The sequence below is a fragment of the Callithrix jacchus genome, chromosome Y (genome assembly GCF_049354715.1).
Source record: "Callithrix jacchus isolate 240 chromosome Y, calJac240_pri, whole genome shotgun sequence".
Taxonomy (NCBI): Eukaryota; Metazoa; Chordata; class Mammalia; order Primates; family Cebidae; genus Callithrix; species Callithrix jacchus.
In genome coordinates, this window is record NC_133525.1 from 9238017 (window position 1) to 9261424 (window position 23408).

The following is a 23408-nucleotide window of genomic DNA, read 5'->3' on the forward strand; positions in this document are numbered from 1 at the left end:
CAGAAGAAGGGGACAGCAGGTAGCAGGGGTGGTGTTGTCTGTTGTAAGGCTGCTGCTTCCTCAGCATTCCTGACCTGCAGGTGGCCCCTGCATTGCTGTGTGCCAGACAGGCTCTGCTGCCGTCTGGGTGTGCCGTGTCCTCTTCTCCTGGTCTCCCTGAGGGGTAGGCATTTCCCCAGGAGGGAACCGCTGTGGGTCGCAGGGACTGCAGGGCTGTGTCCGGTGCTCCCCACTGTGCTCACATGGGTGCAACAGAGGGAGCTGATACTGTTCTGGGCCTACACCGCTTTGTGTGCAGCACCGAAAGAGGACAGCAGCCTTGTGCACGGTAAACCTGTGTCCTGAGTCACTTGCGTTTTTGTGGTGAGTTTGCTGGAAACAGGCACAGGGAACAGGGGTGCTTCAGGGGCTGCATTGGCATGTGGACTCCCATTACTCCTTTCTCAGCGAAATGTGCCCTTGGACTCTCTGCTGGGCATGAAGCATCCTTGGCACTGCTGTTCTCCCTTGCGAGTGCTGTCCTTGTCTCCTGGCCTGGACCATCTGCTCTCACGGCACTGGCAAGCCAGCTGCCCTCCTCTCTAGAGGATCCTGGCCTCAGTTCCCCTCCGTATCCCGCACCCATTACCCCCTCACCGTCCTGACACTCTGGGCCTGCCTCTGGGCTCTCCTTCCCCACCTGCCCTGTTCCAGGAGGCTGGAAGCCCACCCGGTGCTGCCTGACATTGTGCGTCAGTGTACCTCCTACTTTTTGGGATGTAGCTTAAGGAGATGAGGACCAGTCTGCAGTGAGTTTGCTAGCTCGCTCCACTGCATGTTATTTTCAGAGACAAGTGAGACGCGGTTTATAAAAAAAGTGTCTATGATACCCTGACCATAGGAGTATTTTTCCTAAATCATCTCCATGTGAAATTCGTTCATAAGAATTTAATAGAATGGAAACAGAAAATAACCTGTGAGATACAATCTCGGCTCACTGCAACATCTTCTTCCCTGCTTCAAGCGTTCTCCTGCCTCAGCGTGTGAAGGAGCCGCAATTACAGGGACTCACCACTACGGCCGGCTAATTTTTGTGTTTTTAGTAGAGACAGGGTTTCACCTTGTTGGTCAGCCTTGTCTCAAACTCCTGACCTCCGGTGATCCACCCACCTCAGCCTCCCAAAGTGCTGGGGTTACAAGAGGGATCCAACACACCGGCCTCTAATGTTTGTATTTTTATTGGACACAGGATTTGTCCAGGGGTGCTGGCTGGCCTCGAACACCTGACCTCAATAATCCACCTGCCCCGTCCTCTCAACCTGCTGGGACTACAGGTGTCAGCCACCACACCCAGACACATTTTTGAGTTTTCTTTCAGATGCACCGTACAAAGAGGTCATCATGTGCTCTGTTACCTTCATGTGGCAGGCTTCAGTAAGTGTAAATTTTACGGACAGGATTTGCTGCCCTTCCACATATCAGGAAGCGAAGGAAGAGACAAATGGACCTTTCAAAGCTGACTCTATCAGAATGTGTAACACCTCTCCAGTGGGGTTTTCTTCTGAAAGTGGGGTTTGCTTTGAGAAGCAAACCATGCTGATACTACCAAAAAATATGAGGCTCTAGCCGGATGCACTGGCTCTCGCCTAATTCCAGCGCTTTGCAGGGCCATGACAGAAAGATCTTAAAGCCTGGAGTCCAAAAGAAGCTTAAGGAATATAGCAACAACCACATTTCTTAAAAAAGAAAAAAACAAAAAGATAGTAGAAAGAGCCTCTAGTCCTAGTACCTGTGGGACTACACACCTGTACTCCCAGCTAGTCAGAAGGCTTGTGGCCCCATCACTTCATTCTCTGCCTCCATCTCCACAGGACCCTCTCCTCTGTGTCTGCGTGTCCTCTTCTGCCTCCTGTGAGGTCAGGGTACCAAAATGAAGCAGGAGTGATGAGGAAGAAGCCTCTTGAACATTGAACTGAAAAATGAAGTGGCTTTTTATTTGGCTGGGAGCTGTGGGGCGCTACAGCCTCATTCACTAAACTCCTCGAGAAGTAGCTTGTCTCCTCCTTTACAGGCTTACAACGCTAAAGGGGAAACTATGTCACGGGGTATTTACTGAATATCCAACCGTACAAACTTTTGACTTCACTGATTTCCTAATTCATATGCAGCTTGAGCATGAACACGCAGGGGAGGGGGCTTAGAGAGAAAAGACCAGCAAATTATTAGTTGGCAGGGGTGTTTCCAGGATGGAGACTGGACCGTGCAGATGTGGTGGTGGTGGTGACCCAGTGCTGGGCTTCAGCCATGACAGATAACATTCATTTGCAAATCTTTCAATGCTTACGGATATCAGAGACTCTGTGAACTATAAAGGGAGTCATTTTACCAACTCTTTGGAATTTTATTTATTTTCTCACCCTCCATTCCATCCAGAGGGCAGAAGGAGGAGGTTGAGGCCAGGAAGCTGGAGGAGTGGAGAGGGTCTCCTCTCTGAGTACCATGTAAGTTTTTGTATTGAACAATTTTAAACTACTTTTATCTATTAAATATTTGTATGAGTCACGTAAACTTAAATGTATATTTCTGGATGTTTAAAAATGTCTAATTCACAAGTGTCAAGGACCTTTAATAGAAATAATAATATAGATAGAGATAGATACAGAGACAGAGATAGAGAAGGTCAACTTAGAGACAGAAATAATAATAGAAATGGAGATACAGGTAGAGATACAGATAAAAACAGAAATGGAGATAGAGAAAGGAGAAGACAGAAAGAGGTAAGGAGAAAGAGAGAAAGAGAGAGAAAGAGAGCGAGACAGAAAGAGAGCGAGACAGAAAGAGAGAAAGAGAGGAAGAGGGAGAAAGAGAGAGAGACAGAGAGAGAGATAAAGAGAGAAAGAGAGAGAGAGACAGAGACAGAGACAGACAGACAGAGAAACAGAAATAGAAAGAGACAGGAGAGAAGAGAGAGAGACACACAGAGAGAGAAAGAGACAGAGAGAGACAAAGACAGACAGAGAGAGAGACAGAGAGAAGTCAGAGAGAGAGAAAGAAAGAAAAAAGAAAAAGAAAAAAGAACAAAGACAGAGAAGGAAGGAGAAGGGAACACAGACAGAGTCAGAGGGAGAAAAGAGAAAGAGGGAGAGAGAAAGAAGAACAGAAGGAGAACAGGAGAGAGTCAGAGACACAAAGAGGAAAACGCAGCAGACGGCGAGGGGAGGAGAAAAGCCGGAGACAGGGCAGGACCCGCCGTCCCAGCGTAGACGCCGCAGTGGAGAGGAAATTGCTTCTTTCTGACAAGCTCCGGGGTAATGGAAACCAGGTGTGCTGACCCAGGGCAGAAGGAGCCCTGGGCCGTTACACTCCGTTCCCCCCCCCCCCCGCAAACCAGCAAACCATGCCTCGGGGTCCCGGAGGGGTCTGGACCCCCGGACCGCCCTGTCCCTGCACTCTCCGTGGCCCCCACCTCCGGCCAACTAATGGCACCCCCATGGCACCCCCATCCTTCCCCACATGTTCTCACTGGGGCCAACTTCTCATGGGAGGCAGAACATCCCCAAAAGCAGAAGTCAGGGTCAGAGCCAGGCAGACACCCCTAAGAACCATGCCTTGTATGCCACGCGCCCATGGACACCTGCTGTGTGGACAGGAAATGCCTTTGACCACCCCCCACCATACCACCCGCCTCTGGAATCCAAGAGAAATGTGCCCTGATTCCTCACTGCACTTTCGGGCCAAGATGTCACCAGGATGGAGACCTGCGTGTCCTAGGTCTCGCCCTGGCGGCCTGCGCCCCAAAACAGTGAGCACAGATGGTTCCCAGCGTGCCTCTGGAAAAATCATCATCCTGGCAGGACCGTGGTGGTGAAGGGTGGGTCGAGTTGCCAGCAGTGAGTCTGTTATTTCATGGTGTTGAAATCGGGTAGGACCATCCAGGGGTGTTTTTGCGGGGGAGGACACTTGGGACCATTCACGCCGGTGGCCCCGGAAAACACAAATCCCACTGAGCACCTGTGAATCGGACGTTACATGGAAATAGAGTCATCCCAGCACTTTGGGAGGCCGAGGCCGGAGGATCCCCTGAGGTCGGGAGTTCGAGACCAGCCTGGCCAACATGGTGAAACCCGGTCTCTACTAAAAATACAAAAATTAGCCGGTCACGGTGTACGGTCGAACTCTATAGCTGGGATTTATGATCATACAGGTTTTTCTTTTTTGAGACGGAGTTTCGCTCTTGTCACCCACTCTGGAGTGCAATGGCGTGATCTCAACTCACCGCACCCTCCGCCTCCTGGGTTCAGGCAATTCTCCTGCCTCAGTCTCCCCAGTAGCTGGGATTACAGGCATGCGCCACCATGCCCAGCTAATATTTTGTATTTTTAGTAGAGATTGGGTTTCACCGTGTTGACCGGGATGGTCTCGATCTCTTGACCTGGTGATCCACCCGCTTCAGCCTCCCAAAGTACTGGGATGCCAGCCGTGAGCCACCGCGCCTGGCCCTAGAGACATGCTTTTTGGGGTGTGACGGTGATGACAGAGGAGTGTTCGTTCAATTCGTTTATTTATTTCTGGCCGGGCGAGATGACTGCAGCCTGTGATCCCAGCACTTTGGGAGGCTGAGGCGGTCGGATCACAATTTCAGGAGTTTGAGACCAGCCTGGCCAACACAGTGAAACCCCATCTCTTCTAAAAATACAAAAATTACCTGGGTGAGGTGGTGCGTGCCTGTGGTCTTAGGTATTCAGGAGGGTGAGGTGGGAGAATTGCTTGAACCCGGGAGGTGGAGGCTGCAGTGAGCCGAGATCACACCAGTGTGCTCCAGCCTGGGTGACAGCGTGAGACTCCGTCTCAAGAAGAAACAAAAAAATGTTTATTTCAACAAGGTCTTGCTCTGTCGCCCAGGCTGGAGTTCAGTGGTACAATCTGAGCTCACCGCAGCCTCCACCTCCCAGGCTCCAGCGATCCTCCTACCTCAGCCTCCCAAGTGCGTCGGACCAATCAGTTTTGTATTTTTCTTCTTTTATAGAGATGGGGGTTTTCTGCTGTTGGTGAGGCTGGTCTTCAACTCCAAGCCTCAAGCGTTCCTCCTGACTCGGCCTCCGAAAGGACTGGGATTACGGAGCCACCAGGCCCAGTAGACGTGTATTTGTTATAAAGGTTCCTATGTAACTCTCGTCCTCCTGAGCCAGTATTTGAAATTCGACACTTTTTCACCTCCAGCATGGTTTACAGGTCAGCAGAAAGTGAAGGTTACAAAACGTGCACACACATGTTCATTGCAGCGCTGTTTACAATAGCAAAGACCTGGAACCAACCCAAATGCCCATCGATGATAGACTGGACTGGGAAAATGTGGCACCTACACAGCATGGAATACTATGCAGCCATGAAAAAGGATGAGTTCCTGTCCTTTGCAGGGACATGGATGCAGCTGGAAACCATCATTCTCAACAAATGGACACAAGAACAGAAAACCAAACACCACATGTTCTCACTCATAAGTAGGCGTTGGACAATTAGAACACATGGATACAGGGAGGGGAACATCACAAACTCAGGCCTCTGTGGGGTTGGGGTTAGGGGAGGAATAGCAGGGGTGGGGAGATTGGGGAAGGACAGCAGGGGTGGGGAGATTGGGGAAGGAGAGCAGGGGGTGGGGAGCTATGGGAGGGATAGCAGGGTGTGGGGAGCTAGGGGAGGTACAGCAGGGGGTGGGGGGATTGTGGAGGGGCAGCATTAGGAGACCTATCTAATGTAGATGACGCGTTGATGGGTGCAGCAAACCACCCTGGCATGTGTCTACCTGTGTAACAATTCTGCATGCTCTGCACATGTGCCCCAGAACTCGAAGAATAATAAATAAATTTAAAAAGAAATTAGAGTACCTCAATTCATAGACATTCCACCTGAAATAAAAATCAACTAAAAGGAATCCATCCATCTATCTATGTATCTATCTATGTATCTATTTATGTATCTATCTATCTATCTATCTATCTATCTATCTATCTATCATCTATCTATCTATCTATGTGTCTATCTATATACATATGTGTATATATACATACGTGTCTATATATGTATGTATGTATCTATCTATCCATCTATCTATGTATCTATCCACGTGTCTATTTATCTATCTATGTATCTATCTGTCCATCTACGTGTCTATCTATCTATCCATCTGTGTGTCTATCTATGTATCGATCATCTATCTACACGTCTATGTATGTACATATGTATCTGTCTATGTATCTATCTATATGTTTGTCTATGTATTTATCTATGTATCTATCTGTTCATCTATATGTCTATCATCTATCTACATGTCTATATATGTATATATGTATCTATCTATGTGTCTGTCTATTTATCTATCTATCATCTATCTATGTGTCTTTCTATGTATCTATCTATCTATCTTCATGTCTATGTATGTATGTATGTATCCATGTAAAAATCTACCTACCTATTTCTCTATGTGTCTATCTACCTCTTTATTTATGTATTTACCTATGTATTTTGAGACGTCACCTCACTGTGTTGTCCAGGCTGGAGGGCAGTGCCATGATCGTGGCTCACTGCGACCTCTGCCTCCCGGGTTCAAGCGATTCTCCGGCCTCAGCCTCCCGAGAAGCTGGCATTACAGGCGCCCATCCGCACACTCGGCTAATTTTGCATATATTTTAGCCCAATAAACCTTCCACGTGTGTGTGGGAATCTCAGCCTCCTCCTCTCCCCACCAAGCCCAGGTCACTGACCCCCACACCCCCCACCCCCCAACAATCACACCTCTTCCACCCGTCTCTGCCATCAGGCTGCCACTGAGGACCTGATTATCTAGAAATCTGTGGGAATCCACAAACACCGGCCTTTCCCTCCTGATGTAATGTTTTCTGACACATTTCAGGAGGCGCAGCTGACGTGGGAGGGTATCCTGGGCATGGGGTGTTCAGCCTCAGCACCAGCTGGTCCAGCCCAGACCCCCCCCCCGGGCTTCAGCAACATGTCAGGTAAGGAAAACAGTTACCCTGGAAACCTGTCCCTGGGATGCAGCCGACATCCTTGTAGGAGGGCGGTCTCCACCAAGCGTTATTTTTTATTTATTTACTGTGGGGCCCTTTGTCTTGCAGCTTTTTCTGGATGCAGCCGGAATCTGGGCAGGTGGGCAGGGAAGGTGGCTCCCATCTGCCATCCCAGCGCTTTGGGAGGTTGAGGCAGGGGGATCTGCTGAGGTCGGGAGTTTGAGACCAGCCTGGATGACGTGGTGAAACCCCGTCTCTACTAAAAAGAAAAGAAAAGAAAATTAGCCAGGTGCGGTGGGAGGTACCTCTAACTCCAGCTACTTGGAAGGCTGAGGGAAGTTGATCGCCTGAGGTCGGGAGTTCGAGACCAGCCTGGATGACATGGTGAAACCCCGTCTGAATTCCCTGGTGAACTTAGGGAGTCCACAGGTGCTTGGAGATAAGGGGTTGAAGCCTCCCGCTTCTGGAATTTTCCAGGACGTCCTAGAAACAGGATGAAGAGACACCCGGGTCTTTGCTGTCAAGAGAGAGAGACAGAGGAAAAAAAAATCCGTGTCTGGCCCGAGTGTGGAATTAATTAGCAGATGCAGGTCACCTGTCACAAGCCAGCAGTGATAGGTAATTTTGAGTCTTGATTCTCTCTCTCTCTTTCTCTCTCTCTCTTTCTCTCTCTGTCTCTCTCTCTCTCTCTCTGTCTCATTCTCTCTCCCCCGTCCTCCCCCAGCCCTCTGACTCTGCTCTTGGCGATTATCTCTGCAGTTCATCCACACTGGGAAGATGTTGAAAAGGGGGCCGTGGGGGAGGGCTGGGTCATGTGCTGCGGGGAGGTAGGTCTACAGAGAGGTGGGTCCCAGTCCCCAAGGGTCAGGCAGAGCCCTCAGACAGTGACTCAGATGTTTCTGTGGCTAACACTTGTCATCCCAGCACTTTGAGAGGCCGAGGCGGGAGGATCACCTGAGGTTGGGAGTTCGAGACCAGCCTGGCCAACATGGAGAAACCCTAGTCTCTACTAAAAATACAAGAAATTAACTGGGGATAATGGAAGGTCCCTGTAATCTCAGCTACTCAGGAGGCTGAGGCAGGAGAATTGCCTGAACCCAGGAGGCGGAGGTTGTGGTGAGCCGAGATCATGCCATTGCACTCTAGCCTGGGTAACAAGAGCAAAACTGTGTCTCAAATAAATAGAATAGAATAGAATAGAATAGAATAGAATAGAATAGAATAGAATAGAATAGAATAGAAATAGAAATAGAATTTAAGAAGTAATGGGGATGGGACGGGTGCGGCGGCTCAGGCCTGTAATCCCAGCACTTTCGGAGGCTGAGGAGGGTGGATCACAGGGTCAGGAGTTCGAGACCAGTCTGCCCAACAAGGTGAAACCTCATCTCTACTAAAAATACAAAAAAATCAGCTGGGCATGATGGTACGTGCCTGTAATTCCAGCTACTCGGGAGGCTGAGTCAGGAGAATTGCCTAATCCTGAGAGGTGGAGGTTGCGGTGAACCAAGATCACGCCATTGCACTCCAGCCTGGGTAACAAGAACAAAACTTCGTCTCAAAAAAAAAAAAAAAGAATAAGGAAAAGAAAGAAATGTCCTCCCCTATCCCCCTGGTCACCCAACCTCTTGTGTGTTTAGACATTGGCTGCTGCACATTTGCTGGTTATTTAAACTATTGTACTTGTTAAAATTCTGAGGAAGCTGACTCTGATGCTCCTGATGAGAAAGTGACTTTGCACCAATTTGGGGAAAATAGTTTAGCCATGTCCGTAGGCGCTAGGCTAGATAGAAGCATTTCCTATGTATGCCTTTGCTTTTATTTATTTTTTTTTTAATTTTTGAGAAGGGGTCTTGCTGTGCTGCCCAGGCTGGAGTACAGTGGCTCAATCTCAGCTCAAATATACATGCCTCAAAAATACGTATATGTGTGTGTTCATAGTAGGCCCCATGGCCGCCAGGATCCACCCCAGCCCCGTGTCTGCGCCCAGGATGCGAGGCGGTTCGAGTCTGCGGCGGGCAGCGCGCGGCCCCAGCTCCCATCCTCCTTGCACCCGGGCCTCCCACCGTGGAGACCTCCCAGCTTTTCCAACGGGCTCCAGTCCTGCCTTCGTTTCTTTCTTAGGAAAATCCTGGCCTCGGGGCCTTCTCCTCCGACCCGGGGAGCTGTAAACGTGCGTAGCGCCGCGCCCGCCAGCCGATTCCGTGGGGCGAGGCGGCTCCGAACCCCGGGAAGGGGATCTGGGGGAAGCCGCGGGGCGCGCGGAGGAGCTTAACGAACGGCTTTGAAATAAATCGTGTCCAACGCGGGAGCCGTTTTCTTCTATGCCAAAGACATTGTGTTTGCTGAGAGTTTCTGGGTGGGAAGCGGAGGTGGTTCTTCTGTAAAAACCGGACTCTGTCTCGGGGACAGGCTAAGTGGGGGGCCCCACTCACCCCTGCCCCCCAAAAGCGCTCTCCCGTCTCTTACCAGAAGCTTAAACTAAATTATAACTGTGACTTTAAATTCAACTACAGGGAAACAGAGACCGAGAGACAGACGTAGAGAAAGAGAGACAGGGACAGAGATACAGAGACACAGGAAAAGAGAGAGAGACAGAGATACAGAGGAGGAGGAGAGTGAGAGGGACAGAAGGAAGCAGGGAAAGATGGACACACAGGGACAGACAGAGACACACAGAGACACAGAGAAAAAAGACAGCAGAGACAGACATGCAGAGACACACAGAGACACAGGAAATAGAGACATTGGAGACAGACATGCAGATATACAGAGACAAAGGGAGACAGGGGAGACACATATAGAGAGAAAAAGAGAGAGACAGCAGAGACAGAGATGCAGAGACACACAGAGACAGAGAAAAAGAGAGACAGTGAAGACAGACACACAGAGACACAGAGAAAAAGAGACAGACAGACAGTGGAGACAGACGCAGAGACACACAGAGACAGAAAAAGACAGTGGAGACAGACATGCAGAGACACACAGAGACACAGTGCACACAGAGACACAGAGACACAAAGAAAAAGAGAGAGTGGAGACAGACACTCAGAGACACAGAGAAAAAGAGAGACAACAGAGACAGACACACAGAGACAGAGAAAACGAGAGAGATATTGGAGACAGACACACAGCGACACGTATAGAGAGAAGAAGACAGAGAGAGCAGAGACAGAGCTGGGATGACGGGCGTGAGCCAATTTCCTCCTCTGGCCTCTGTCTTCTTCCCCACATGGCACCACAGCGAAGTGTACTCCAGGTCTTTTGAAAGCGGAAAATAAGGATTCAGGGACCCAGGAGAAGACAGGCAGTGAGTGCCCCCCTCCCCTTTCTCCTTGACTGGGCAGGAACAAGACCCCACCAGCTCTGTGTCCCGTGCTGGAGGTAAATGGAGGTTGGAGAGTCGGGGGAGCAGTCACGGGCACCCACCCGTGGAATCCCCTGGCTTTTGCAAAGCCCGCAGGAGGGTGCTTGGAGCCTCCGAAGCCCAGTTTCCCAGCTGGCCTCCATCACTGGGGTTCATAAGAGAAATGAAGGAGGAAGCTCCAGGGCCAGCTCCAGAGAAAAGGACTCCGGGTGGGAAAGGAACGCCGTGTTCTTGGAAGCACGTGCGTTTTAGGGGGCCAAAGGGAATTTGAAGTCCACGCTGGAAAGAGGGGCCGGCGCTGAATTCCAGCTCGCGGGAGGCCCTGGGGTGGGTGATGGAAGGAAGACACAGAACGCGGCGCCGGCCTCTACCAGGTTCCCCTTGACGCAGGTGGGATTTGTGAGGTTTGCAAGTTTGTGGGTGACCGGGGGCCTCTGAGACTGTTTCAAGGCTCAACTTGCAAATGGCAACGTCTTACCCTTGACACCAGCCTGGGCCACGCGGGGCTCTTCCTCTGCGCCCAGCAGGCCCGGAGATGGGAACAGACGGGCGCCAGAGGAGCCGCTTTCACCAGCGCTGGGTCGATGAAGGGCATGGCAAGGCTCTGGATGTGTAACCTTAGGAAGAAAACGCTTTCTAGCTGGAAACACCCGACAGCGGACTTTTCATGCCCTTCCCTGTCCCGCAGCAAATAAAAGCAGATCACCTTTTTTTTTTGTTTTGGCGGGGACGCAGGGCCATTTCTGGCACCCTGGTGGGGTGGGTGCGCGACCGACAGCACGTACCTGGGAAAGAGGGATTTCTTCGAACGGGGTTCGAGTCCCAGGTTGCGGCGGTGCGTTCCCCATGGGCGGTGGTGTTCAGCTGTTCTGGTGACAGTTTCCGTGAGGAGGGGGCTTTTCTAGCTCGGCCAGACCCCGGAGGGTCCCCGAACCCCGAAGCCCAGCTGCGCTGCAAAGGGGGATACCATCTCTCCGCGGACCTAGAATCCGCAACCTGCCTGTCCAGTTCCCGGGCGCCCCGCCGGGGACCCCACAGTCGTCAACTGTTCCAAAATAATAATAATAATAATTATAGTAATAATAATTTTCTTTAAAATAGGATTTGACACCCCAGTCTCCTTTAAAATAATAATAATTTAAAAAAGGTTAGGTTATGTCAACACACTAGAAGTGGATAATTGAGGAAACTATTTGGAGGAGAGGAGGTCAAGGAAACAAGGTTCTTATCCTAAAAAGCGGCTTTTGCCGCGTGGCGGGTACGCGGGCCCTGCGTAAAGGCGCATCGGGTTTTCGGGGTACCCCGTGTCCACCGCGGGACACTCCTGGCGCGGAAATACCCCCCCGCCACCCCGCGATGCGCGTCCGGTGCCAGGTCGTCTGCTCGCTGGAGCTTGGGGGGGGGGGGTGGGCGCGCACGCGCTCGCGCTGGCGGAGGGGACCCCCGGGAGGGTTTGGAGAGGCGCCCCCCCGCCTCAGTGCCGCGCCCCCCGCCGCCACGCAGGGATTTACGAATGCAAAGACAAACGCGACGACGTGAAGTTGGAGGACGAGGACCCGCAGGCCAAGCTGAAGCAGAGGCGCAGCCGCACCAACTTCACGCTGGAGCAGCAGCTCAATGAGCTGGAGCGGCTGTTCGAGGAGACGAACTATCTCGACGCCTTCATGAGCTAGGAGCTCAGCCAGCGCCTGGGGCTCTGGGAGGCGCGCGTGCAGGCAGGAACCCCAGGGTTGGGGGGGACCCGCGGGGCGCACCAGCTGCGCCAACTGCGCCCTGGTCACCACCAGGGGCCCTGCCCGGAGCGCGCGGAGCTGGGGCACGCGGGGCGCGTGGGGTGCGCGGCCTTGGGGAGACGCCTGCGGCCTGTGGGGTGGATCCCGGGGTTTGTCTGCGCGAAGATCCAACAAATACACGCAGACGCACATATATGTATGTTGTGTTTCTGTATGCCTACGCATGTTTGCCTTGAGATTTGGGTATGTGTCTCTTGTATGTTTGTATATGTGTATATACATATATTTGTTTGCTTTTACATGTATGTTTATATATGTAAACGCATACACCGTAGTGATATATATATAAAGGCGTGTAAAATATCTATTTATATATATGAAGTCATACCACAGTTATATGTATATATATATATATATAAAGGCATTTAAAAATATCTGTGTGTATATATAAAGGCATACAACATAGTTATATATACATAAAGGCAAATAAAATATATATTTATATATATAAAGGCATACAAAATAGTTATATATATATATAAAGGCATACAATGTGTATATTTATATATATAAAGGCATATGACATACGTATAAATAAACACGTATAAAATATATATATATATTGATATATAAAGGTATATGAGATAGTTTTATATATATATAAAGGCATATAAAATATACATATATTAATATATATAAAGGCACACATTTGTTTATATTTATTTGTAGATATATTTTTTATATATACATAAACACACATTATGTCTATTCATTTGTAGATATATTTATATATAAAGGAAAACGCATTCGTGTAGAGACATATATATATATAAAGGCCTATAAAATATTTATATTTATATATATAAAGGCAAACATATACATATACACATATATGTAAGGGCAAACAATGATATATATATTTGTTTATATATATTTGTATATATTTTTTATACAAACATGCATATTTGTATATACATTTCTTTGTGCAAATATGCATATTTGTACATGTATTTATTTGTATATATATCATATATATTTATTTAGAAAATATATATTTATATGTTTGCTTAGAAAATATATATTTATATATTTGTTTTGGAAAAATATATTTACATATTTGTTTTTGTAAATATATATTTGTTTCTATAAATGTTTATATATTTTGACCCGTGATTACTTTCGGTTTCCGTGGGGTCAGTCCATTCAAACACCGTTTTCCCTTGATTTTGCTTAGGACGTGAAGATAGATACAGTTAGGTTTTGAAGCAGAGTGTTTTACAAGCTCTTTCATTTAAAAACATGTATCAAGGCCCCTGATTCCGTTCTGTCTTCCCTTCCGACTGCATTTAGGGTCCTCAGGAATCCTACCAGGCTCCTCAGCGTGCTTAGGATCCAAATAAGAGGGGTGCAGTGTGACCCTAGGTGGTCAGAAATAGGGTCCTGTCTTTCCTCCATCTCCCTCCTCCCTTCCCCAGGACCCCTCCTCCCTCCTGCTCCCGGGAGCTGTGGGGAGAATGAAGGACACTTTTGGCATCTGGATGAGAGGAGACCATTAGGCCAGGCCTGGGGGTCTCCCAGAGGCACGTGCCAATCCACAGTGCCCATCTGAGCAGGCACGGGGTACCAGGAGCGTGGCATTCACTTAAATGTATAAATTTATTTCCTGGGGACCAGGAGCATGGGCATGTGGGGGAGGGGGAAGAGGCTTCCTCGGTTTTGCACACATTGAGTTAAATGTATGAGTTTATTTCCTGGGTGCTGGTGGGAGAGCAGGTTCCAAGCTCATCCCCCTGGCAGCTGAACTCCTCCTGGTTCTGCACAGGACAGAAGGGAGCCAGAGAGAGGGAGAGAGCGGGAGAGTGACAGGGTTGGGATCCCCGGGCCCGGGGGAACCCCTTGGAAAATAAATGAAATTAAGATTGCCCACTGGGGATGCATCCATTCAAAGCAAAGTGCTTAGCCAGAGATAGGGGGAGCGTTTTACAAGATCTTTCATTAAAATGCATATATATATAAAATGTATATGTATATACATGAAATTAAATACATATGTTTATACATATGTGTGTTACATGCAGGTGTTCCCAGAAGTTTCATTAAAATATATATATAAATTAAATTAAATATATATTGTTAATAAAAGATCTTGTAAAACAGTATATATATGTGTGTGTGTGTATGTATGTCTGTGTGTGTATATGTGTGTGTGTATATGTCTGTGTGTATATATGTGTATGTATATATATGGCTGTGGGTGTGTATATATTTGTCTCTGTGTGTGTATGTCTGTGTGTGTGTATATATGTCTGTGGGTATATGTATGTCTGTGTGTGTTTATATATGTCTGTGGGTATATATATGTCTGTGTGTCTGTATATGTGTGTCTGTGTGTGTGTATGTCTGTATGTGTGTGTATGTATGTCTGTGTGTGTGTCTATATGTGTCTATGTCTGTGTGTGTCTGTCTCTGTGTGTGTGTCTATATGTCTGGGTGCGTGTGTCTGTATGTATCTGTGTGTATATATATATGTCTGTGTGTGTCTGTGTTTCTGTGTGTCTATATGTCTGTCTGTGTGTATATATATGTCTGTATATATATATGTCTGTGTGTATATATATATGTCTGTATATATATATGTCTGTGTGTGTATATATCTGTGTGTGTGTATATATATGTTCGTGTGTGCATGTATATATATTTCTCTGTGTGTATATATGTCTGTGTGTGTTTATATGTCTGTGTGTGTCAGTGTGTATATATATGTCTCTGTTTGTATATATATGTGTGTCTGTGTGTGTATGTACATGTGTGTCTATATTTCCGTGTGTGTGTGTGTGTGTGTTTGTAACTCCTCATTCCTTTGCGTTTCTCTGGGGTACATTATTGTCAAGCACAAGTTTCCCTCCATGTTGCTTAGGGGATTAGGACACAGATGAGTTAGCTGCAGAGTCTCTTTTGAGATGTTTCATTTAAAAAATATGTTTTGGCCCCCGATTCCCTGGGTCCCTTGTGTCTTCCCCTGTGGCTGCCTTGAAAAGCCTTTCTCAGAATCCTGAGCGTGAAATAAAGACTTCCAGGTGCTGTCGTGTAGGTGACAGCTGTAGTCCCCCCACAAAAAACGCATCTGTCCAGGTCCGGGAGATCCTGGTCAGAATCTCTGTGGCCTCCAGGAGGGAAGGAAGCTTTCGTTACCTCCAGCCCTCTCCCAGAAGATGGATTGGACGGCCCCAGATAAGTTAATGAAAATATTAAAGTTTGGGTGATGGGGTGGGGGTTTGGGGGGGTGTCCCATGTATGTCACGTCCCGGTGTGTCTGTCTGCCTGGGACCTCTCGTACGTCCCCGGCTGTTGATGGACGGTTTCTATAAAAATAAATTACTCGTAATTTAATTCCACACTATTTCTTTCCGTAGTCTATTACCTTACAACTGTGGCACAAAATTGGTGACAGTGGGGTGTGTCTGCACCCCCCTTCCACCCCGTAAAATAAACACACTTCGGGGGGAGACAGCCCAGGGCTATCGATCCTGGAGGTCCAGGGAAATTTAACCCTGGTAAATAATCATAATAATAATAGTAACAGATATGGGAACGGAATGAAAGGCATCATTCTCCGTGGCCCGCAGGGAGAACTGTCCAGTCGTAAACGTTGGCCAGCAGGGTTCAGGTCCTCCTGGAAAAAATCAATTGGTTCAAACAGGGATATCACTCCCCCCCCAACCCACACAGTGGAAGGTGTCAAGGGTGGAAGGGACCGGGTCCAGGAGGGATATTTTATTTTATTTTTATTTATTTATGTTTTGGAGACGGAGTTTCGGTCTTGGCACGCTGGCTGGAATGCAATGGCGTGATCTCGGCTCACCACAACCTCCGCCTCCTGGGTCCAGGGAATTTTCCTGCCTCGGTCTCCCCAGTAGCTGGGATTACGGGCACGCGCCACTGTTCCCAGCTAATTTTGTGTATTTTTAGTAGAGACGGGTTTTCACCATGTTGGTTGAGCTGGTCTCGAACTCCTGACCTTGTGATCCACCCACCTCGGCCTCCGAAAGTGCTGGGATAACACACGTGAGCCATGGCACCTGCCCAGCACCTTTTTCATTTGCCTGCTTGCAATTTTTAAAAAGCGACAATAAGTAGTTACTTTACACAGGTGAAAACTACTTTTTTTTGTTTGTTTTTGAGACGGAGTTTTGCTCTTGTTACCCAGGCTGGAGTGCAATGGCGCGATGTCGGCTCACTGCAACCTCTGCCTCCTGAGTTCAGGCAATTCTCCTGCCTCAGTTCCCCCAGTAGCTGGGATCACAGCCACCGCCACCATGCCCGGCTAATTTTTTTTGTATTTTTAGTAGAGACGGGGTTTCACCAAGTTGGCCTGGATGGTCTCGATCTCTTGACCTCGTGATCCACCCGCCTCGGGCCTCCCAAAGCGCTGGGACGAGGAGGGATATTTTAGTCCCAGGGATCTCAGAGTACTTGGGTCCCCTCTCTGGGTACAGCGTGTCCCCCGCTCTCAGCCGATAGAGTTTCAATGGAGTGTGGGACTTCGCGGGTCGTCATTAACCTTTTATTTTTAGTGGTGGGTGTTGGTGGGCGGGGGGGTCTTTGGAAACTCATATCGCCCAGCTGTCAGCGTTGTAATGGAAAGTTATGAGAGCGCGGTGAGTGGCCAGCCCGTGATTTCATTACAAACAGCCACCTCCGGGTTTATGGCGCATGGCTAAATTAAATGTCATTATTTACTGTCTCTAATGGAAATCAAAAGGAAATCGCTTTACTGGTGTTTGTGGAAGGAATCCGTGACTGCCTCTTAATGAAGAAATAAGTCTCTAAAACAGTGTAACACACTTCGCTTTACCATATTCGGGCCTAATTGGACTTGATCCCGAATCACTCACTCCAGCCTTGATTTATGAGCATCTCGCCAAGCACCTAATTCATCACGTTTATTTTTCAGAATCATTATTTCCGCCCCCACACCCCGCCTCGCTTTTGGAAAGGGAGACGCAACCAGGATTTCCAGATTTCAGGAGGATTTTTTTTTAATGGCCTTCCTGGGGCTTCCTTGCCAAGCAGTGCAGGGGCAGTGTGCTTTGGGGTGTCAAGGCGGGCTTTGGAAACAGGGCAATGGTGGGTGAATTTCAATGTTATAGCCCAGGCTGGGGATTTTTTTTTTTTTTTTTTGATGGGGGTGTCAGGAGGATTTGCTGGGCAAAAGGATAACGTTTTCATCCCGGCGGGAGTCACTTACGGACTGAAAATGTTATTCCGAAACCGCTGAGGGATGCTCCGTCCTGGGTTCGAGACCACGTTGTTTCGCCTCCAAACTCCCAGGGATTTCTGAGGTTCGATTTACAGGGGCGCCGGCCCTGGGCTCTGCACGGCCGGGGGCGATGGCTGCCGGTTTTTGCCCAGAACAGCTGGAACTGCTGGGACGCTCACCCGCCTTGGCTAAGGGTCCCCGTCTCTGCACAAACAATTTTTCTTGTGCACTGGAGTGTGGGTCTGCTTGCAGGTCGGGCTGCCACAGAAAACCTGTGAAACGGAATCCAGGGACTGACACTGCCAAGGGGGTGCTGTGGGGGGCGCCGGAGGGAGCCTAAGTTCCCCGCCTTTCCCAGCTGGTCAGCTTGGGGCAGAGGGGACTCTGAATTCCAAGCCTGTGGGAGGCCAGGGGGTGGAATCTGCACCCAAGTCTTGACATGAGGCCTGTGATTTTCCCCAGGCTCCTCGGGTGGGGCGGGGAATCCCCTGTTCTGCTGCACCCCACTTTGTCGAGGCTTCCCCCGAGACTCAGAAGGCGTAACAGGAGCACAACGCCCCTATTGCCACAGCCTGCTATTCCTGGGTGGGAACCTCTCCAGGATGTTCACGACTCCCATAATATGAATGGAGTCCCTTCAGCTCCCCAAGGCTTCCTAGGAGGCCATGGGGAAGGGAAACACGTTTTCTGGGCTCCAGGGACTCTTAAGCCATCGGCTCGCCCACTGCCTTGCTGGGTAAAGTGTGAAGGTCGAAAGCCGGGGTTTTTCTCAGGGTCTCCAGGCATCGGGAGTCCGGGTGCCCACCCAGAACGCTGCGAAGTTGCAGAGTGCATGTTTCATGTCTCAGAATACAACTTTCATTTTAAATTAATCGGTATTGACTCACACGTGTCAGTTACTTGGGGCAGAGAGTGTTTGAGGCCAGCCTCAGTGGCCCACGCCTGTCATCCCAGCACTTGGGAGGCTGAGGCCGGCAGATCAGTTGAGGTCCGGAGTTCGAGACCAGCCTGGCTAACATGGAGAAATCCCGACTACTCTAAAAATAGAAAAAAATAAAAATAAATCAATTAGCCGAGTGTGGTGTGGGGGGAGCGTCTGTGATCCCAGCTACTCGGTAGGCTGATGCAGGAGAATCGCTTGAACCCGGGAGGGAGAGTTTGCAGTGAGCGGAGATCGGCCATTGCACTCCAGCCTGGGCGACAGAGCGAGACTCTGTGTCAAAATAAAATAAACCATGAAAACAAAATTAAAACAAACAAACGTTAAAAAGAAAATCCCCATAAATTCCAGTTCTAGGTAGGCAGTTATGCATGGGTGGATACAGAGGGTCCATAAGGGGCTGACACCCCCATCCCCCGTCGGTTACCTCCGGGCTCCCAGAGGTGCAAAAGTGCTCCGTGCAGCCTGGCAGGGAGGGTGCTCCCTGTCCAGGCCCCGGGCTGAATCCTGACACCCTTGTGCAAACTCTGTCTGCCTTCCCACCGAGGTGTGGTTCCAGAATAGAAGAGCCAAGTGCAGGAAACAGGAGAATCAGATGCATAAAGGTGGGTGTCGGGGATTGGGGGTGGGACCCCGAAGCTGGTGGGGGGGTGGTGGTGGTGGTGGGGCCTTCCTGGGGGGACCCCCCCACACACTCACGCCTCTTCCTTTTCACCACAGGAGTCATCCTGGGCACCACCAACCACCTAGACGGCTGCCGAGTGGCACCCTACGTGAATATGGGAGCTTTGCGGATGCCTTTCCAACAGGTAGCTGGTTTTTCTTCCTCTGAAAAACCCCGGGGACCCGTTGCCTCCTCCTCTGCTGCCCGGCCCCCGCCCCCCACTGACTCCCAAATTCTAACACTCCCGGCTCCTCGGCTAGCCCTGCGGAGCGGGAGGCAGTGGCTTTTCCAAGGGAGCATTTAGAGGCGTCTTGGCACGTATTAAATCGGGCTAGACTGGGCGCGGTGGCTCCTGTCTGTCATCCCAGCACTTTGGGAGGCCGAGGCGGGTGGATCACCTGAGGTCGGGAGTTCGAGAGCAGCCTGACCCACACGGTGAATCCCCGTCTCTACTAAAAACACAGAAATTAGCCGGGCGTGGTGGTGTCACGCGCCTGTCATCGCACCTACTTGGGAGACTGAGGCAGGAGAATCGCTTGAACCTGCGGGGGGACGGAGGTTGCGGTGAGCTGATATGACACCAATTTACTCCAGCCTGGGGACACAGCAACACTCTGAGAAAAGAAAAAAAAAATAGATATATCACGCTGTAAACTCCAAGGGCCTCCTTTGGAAAGGTGAACATACACAAGCTTCAGCAGAAATCTTACAAAAATCAGAGTGGTGAGAAATCCCACCCCGCCAGGCATCGCCCCCCGCAACCCCACCTGGCTGTCTGCCTGGTTAAGAAATGTGGGATGCCTGGGCCTGAGGATCAGAGATGGGATAGAGCCTTGGGGACCTGGTGTTCTGGGGAGAGAGGATTGGGTAGCTGGCATCCCAGAAAGAGGCTTGGGGAGCTGGTGTTCCCGGGAGACAGGATTGGGGAGCTGGCATCCCAGAAAGAGGCTTGGGGAGCTGGTGTTCCCGGGAGACAGGATTGAGGAGCTGGTGTCCCAGAAAGAGGCTTGGTGACCTGGTGTTCCCGGGAGACAGGACTGGGGAGCTGGTGTCCCAGAAAGAGGATGGGGGAACTGGTGTTCCCGGGAGACAGGATTGGGGAGCTGGCTTTCCAGAAAGAGGCTTGGGGAGCTGGTGTTCCCGGGAGACAGGATTGGGGATCTGGTGTCCCAGAAAGAGGCTTGGGGAGCTGGTGTTCCCGGGGGACAGGATTGTGGAGCTGGTGTCCCAGAAAGAGTCCTGGGGAGCTGGTGTTCCTGGGATACAGGATTGGGGAGCTGGCATCCCCTCGTGAAACTCATGTCCCTTTCACTAATCCCTCAAGTGCCCGAAGGCCTGGGGCGTCTACCCGGCTCCTGCTGCCCCCCCACTTCCGTCCTGGGCTGTGCACCTCTGAGCTGGTAACACCCTGCTCAGCTCCCAGCCGACTTGGGATTGGGTGTGTGTGGCGGGGATTTGGGAACTGCGTGGAAGGGGGTGCAGGGTTTTGGGACAGTGCCCACTTGCGCCCTGGCTGGACGCAGCACGGCTGCCTTGGTTTCCAATTTGGGGGTCGAGACTGCAAGCCTGGGTGAAACGGGGCTGGGGGCACACAGCGGGGACGCGTGGTCTCCGTTCTTGACCGTTTTATTCCAAGGGGACAAGTCGGCGTTTTTTATTCGCGCGCTCGTTTGCCGAAGGGCGTCAGGTCCCAGACGTCTGGCCTCTGCCTCTGCTGGCTGAGGGTGGAGGGCCATGGGGTTGGCGCTGGGAGCTGCAGGTATAAAGCTGTAAATCGTAAATGAAAAATTCAGAAATGGAGCCCGAGCGGGAGCTCTCCAAGTCTCCACGGCTCAGGCCCGAAGAAGTGGGGTCCGCGTCCCTCCTGTTCTCCCCTCCTGGGCATGTGGCCTCCAGGCTGGGGACAGAGCCCACCTCTTGCACAGTCTCTGGGATGCAGGACCGGGTGAAATGAGGCCGCTGGAGCCTGCAGGCCTGCCTGGCTTTGCGCAATGGAGCCTTGGGGAGCTGGTGTCCCTGGGGGAGAGGCTTGGGGACCTGGTTTCCCTGGACCAGGCTTGGGGAGCGGGTGTTTCCGGGAGAGGCTTGGGGCAGCTGATGTCCCCGAGGAGACGCTTGGGGACCTGCTGTCCCTCGGGGAAAGGCTTGGGGACCTGGTTTCCCTGGAAGAGTCTTGGGGAGCTGGTGTCCATAGGGAGAGGCTTGGGGACCTGCTGTCTCTGGGGAGAGGGTTGGGGAGCTGGTGTCCCCCCACATCCCAGGCTTGGGGACCGGCTGTCTACAGGAAGAGGCTTGGGCACCTGATGTCTCTAGGAACAGGCTTGGGAAGCTGTTGTCCTTAGGAGAGGCTTGGGGACCTGATGTTCCCAGGAGAAGCTTGGGAAGCTGGTGTCTCCGGGGAGAGGGTTGGGGAGCTGGTGTCCACGGGAGAGGCTTGGGGACCTGATGTTGCCAGGAGAGGTGTGGGGAGCTGGTGTTCCCTACTTGGGGGCGGTGGGATGAGCCGCTGTCCAGACCCTGAATCCCGGGAAACAGAAGGCATCTTGAACTCCCGGGTGGGTGCCCCGATGTGAACCCTACTCCGATGCGCTTTTCGGGGAGCTGTTTGGATTCCCCTGGCCCAAGCTAGTCTGGAAGTCAGCACCAGCTCTGGGCCGGGGGAAAGAGGACAGTCAGATGGGGGTGTGGCTTGCAGAGTTGGAGAAGGGATGACGCTCTGCGGGGGAGAGGAGACGCGTTGGGGGGCTTGCAGGGGGGGAAGGGTTCCCCAATCCCCAATCCTGCGCCCTCACCCCGCCCGGGTCCGCTTCGCAGGTCCAGGCTCAGCTGCAGCTGGAAGGCGTGGCCCACGCGCACCAGCACCTGCACCCGCACCTGGCGGCGCACCCGCCCTACCTGATCTTCCCCCCGCCGCTGTTCGGGCTGCCCATCGCGTCGCTGGCCGAGTCCGCCTCGGCCGCCGCCGTGGTCGCCGCGGCCGCGAAGAGCAACAGCAAAAACTCCAGCATCGCCAACCTCCGGCTCGAGGCGTGCAAGGCCGCGGAGGCCCTGGGGCTCTGACCCCAGCGCGCCGTCCTCCCCGCCTTTCGCGCCTGCGGACTCTGGGGCCCCGCGCACCCAGCCTGCACAGCGACCTGCACTCCAACTCCCCTTCGAGCTCCTCCCGCGGCCCGCAGTCCTTCTGAACCCCAGGGTCTCTTCAGTGGTTCTGCACCCCGGGGGCTCCTCAGTGCACTGGCACCCGCGTGCTCTTGCACCCCGGGGGATCCTCTGTGCTTCTGAAACCTGGAGTGTCCTCAGTGCTCGTGCACGCCAGGGGCTCCTCCGTGCTCCTATAACCTGGGTGCTCCTGCACCCTGGAAGCTCCTCATTGCACCGACACCCTCGTGCTCCTGCACCCTGGGGGCTCCTCTGTGCTTCTGAAACCTGGGGGGTCCTCAGTGCTCGTGCACCCCGGGGGCTCCTCCATGCTCCTATAACCTGGGTGCTCCTGCACCCTGGAAGCTCCTCATTGCACCAGCACCCTCGTGCTCCTGCACCCCGGGGGCTCCTCTGTGCTTCTGAAACCTGGGGCGCTCCTCAGTGCTCCTGCACCCCAGGGGCTCCTCACTGCTTCTGCACCCCCGGGGCTCCTCATTGATTCTGCACCCCAGGGGCTCCTCTGTGCTTCTGAAACCTGGGGTGTCCTCAGTGCTCGTGCACCCCGGGGGCTCCTTCATGCTCCTATAACCTGGGTGCTCCTGCACCTTGGAAGCTCCTCGTTGCACCGGCACCCTCGTGCTCCTGCACCCCGGGGGCTCCTCTGTGCTTCTGAAACCTGAAGGGTCCTCAGTGCTCGTGCACCCCGGAGGCTCCTCCATGCTCCTATTACCTGGGTGCTCCTGCACCCTGGAAGCTCCTCATTGCACCGGCACCCTCGTGCTCCTGCACCCCGGGGGCTCCACTGTGCTTCTGAAACCTGGGGTTCTCCTCAGTGCTCCTGCACCCCAGGGGCTCCTCACTGCTTCTGCACCCCGGGGGCTCCTCAGGGCTCCTGCACCCTGGGGGCGCCTCAGTACACTGGCACCCTCGTGCTCCTGCAACCAGGGGGGCTCTTCTGTGCTCCTGAAACCTAGGGGAGGGCTCCTCAGTGCTCCTGCACCCCAGGGAGTCCTCCGTGCTTCTGCAACCCTGGGGCTCCTGCACCCCAGGGGCTCCTCAGTGCACTGGCACCCACCTGCTCCTCCAAGCTGGGAGTTCCCGCAAGAGACCTGGGGAGGGAGCTCCTGGGACGGTCCATGAACGGAGATGGTGCAGGAGGTGGAGGGGGTGAGCCGCCGTGTGCCCTGCCCGGCCCCTCTCCAAGGCCCCTCATGCGTCCTGGGACCCTGGAGAAGGGGAACCCCGCACCCACCTGGCTGCGTCCTCCTGCGCTAAACACCCTCTATGCATGCGGATAAGTAC

General features: G+C 51.8%; 1 pseudogene; it reads left to right on the forward strand.

The window, feature by feature from the left end:
* Positions 1–10903: 10903 nt before the first annotated feature.
* LOC128930812 (uncharacterized) lies at positions 10904–22025 on the forward strand (annotated as a pseudogene).
* The last annotated feature ends 1383 nt before the right edge of the window (positions 22026–23408 follow it).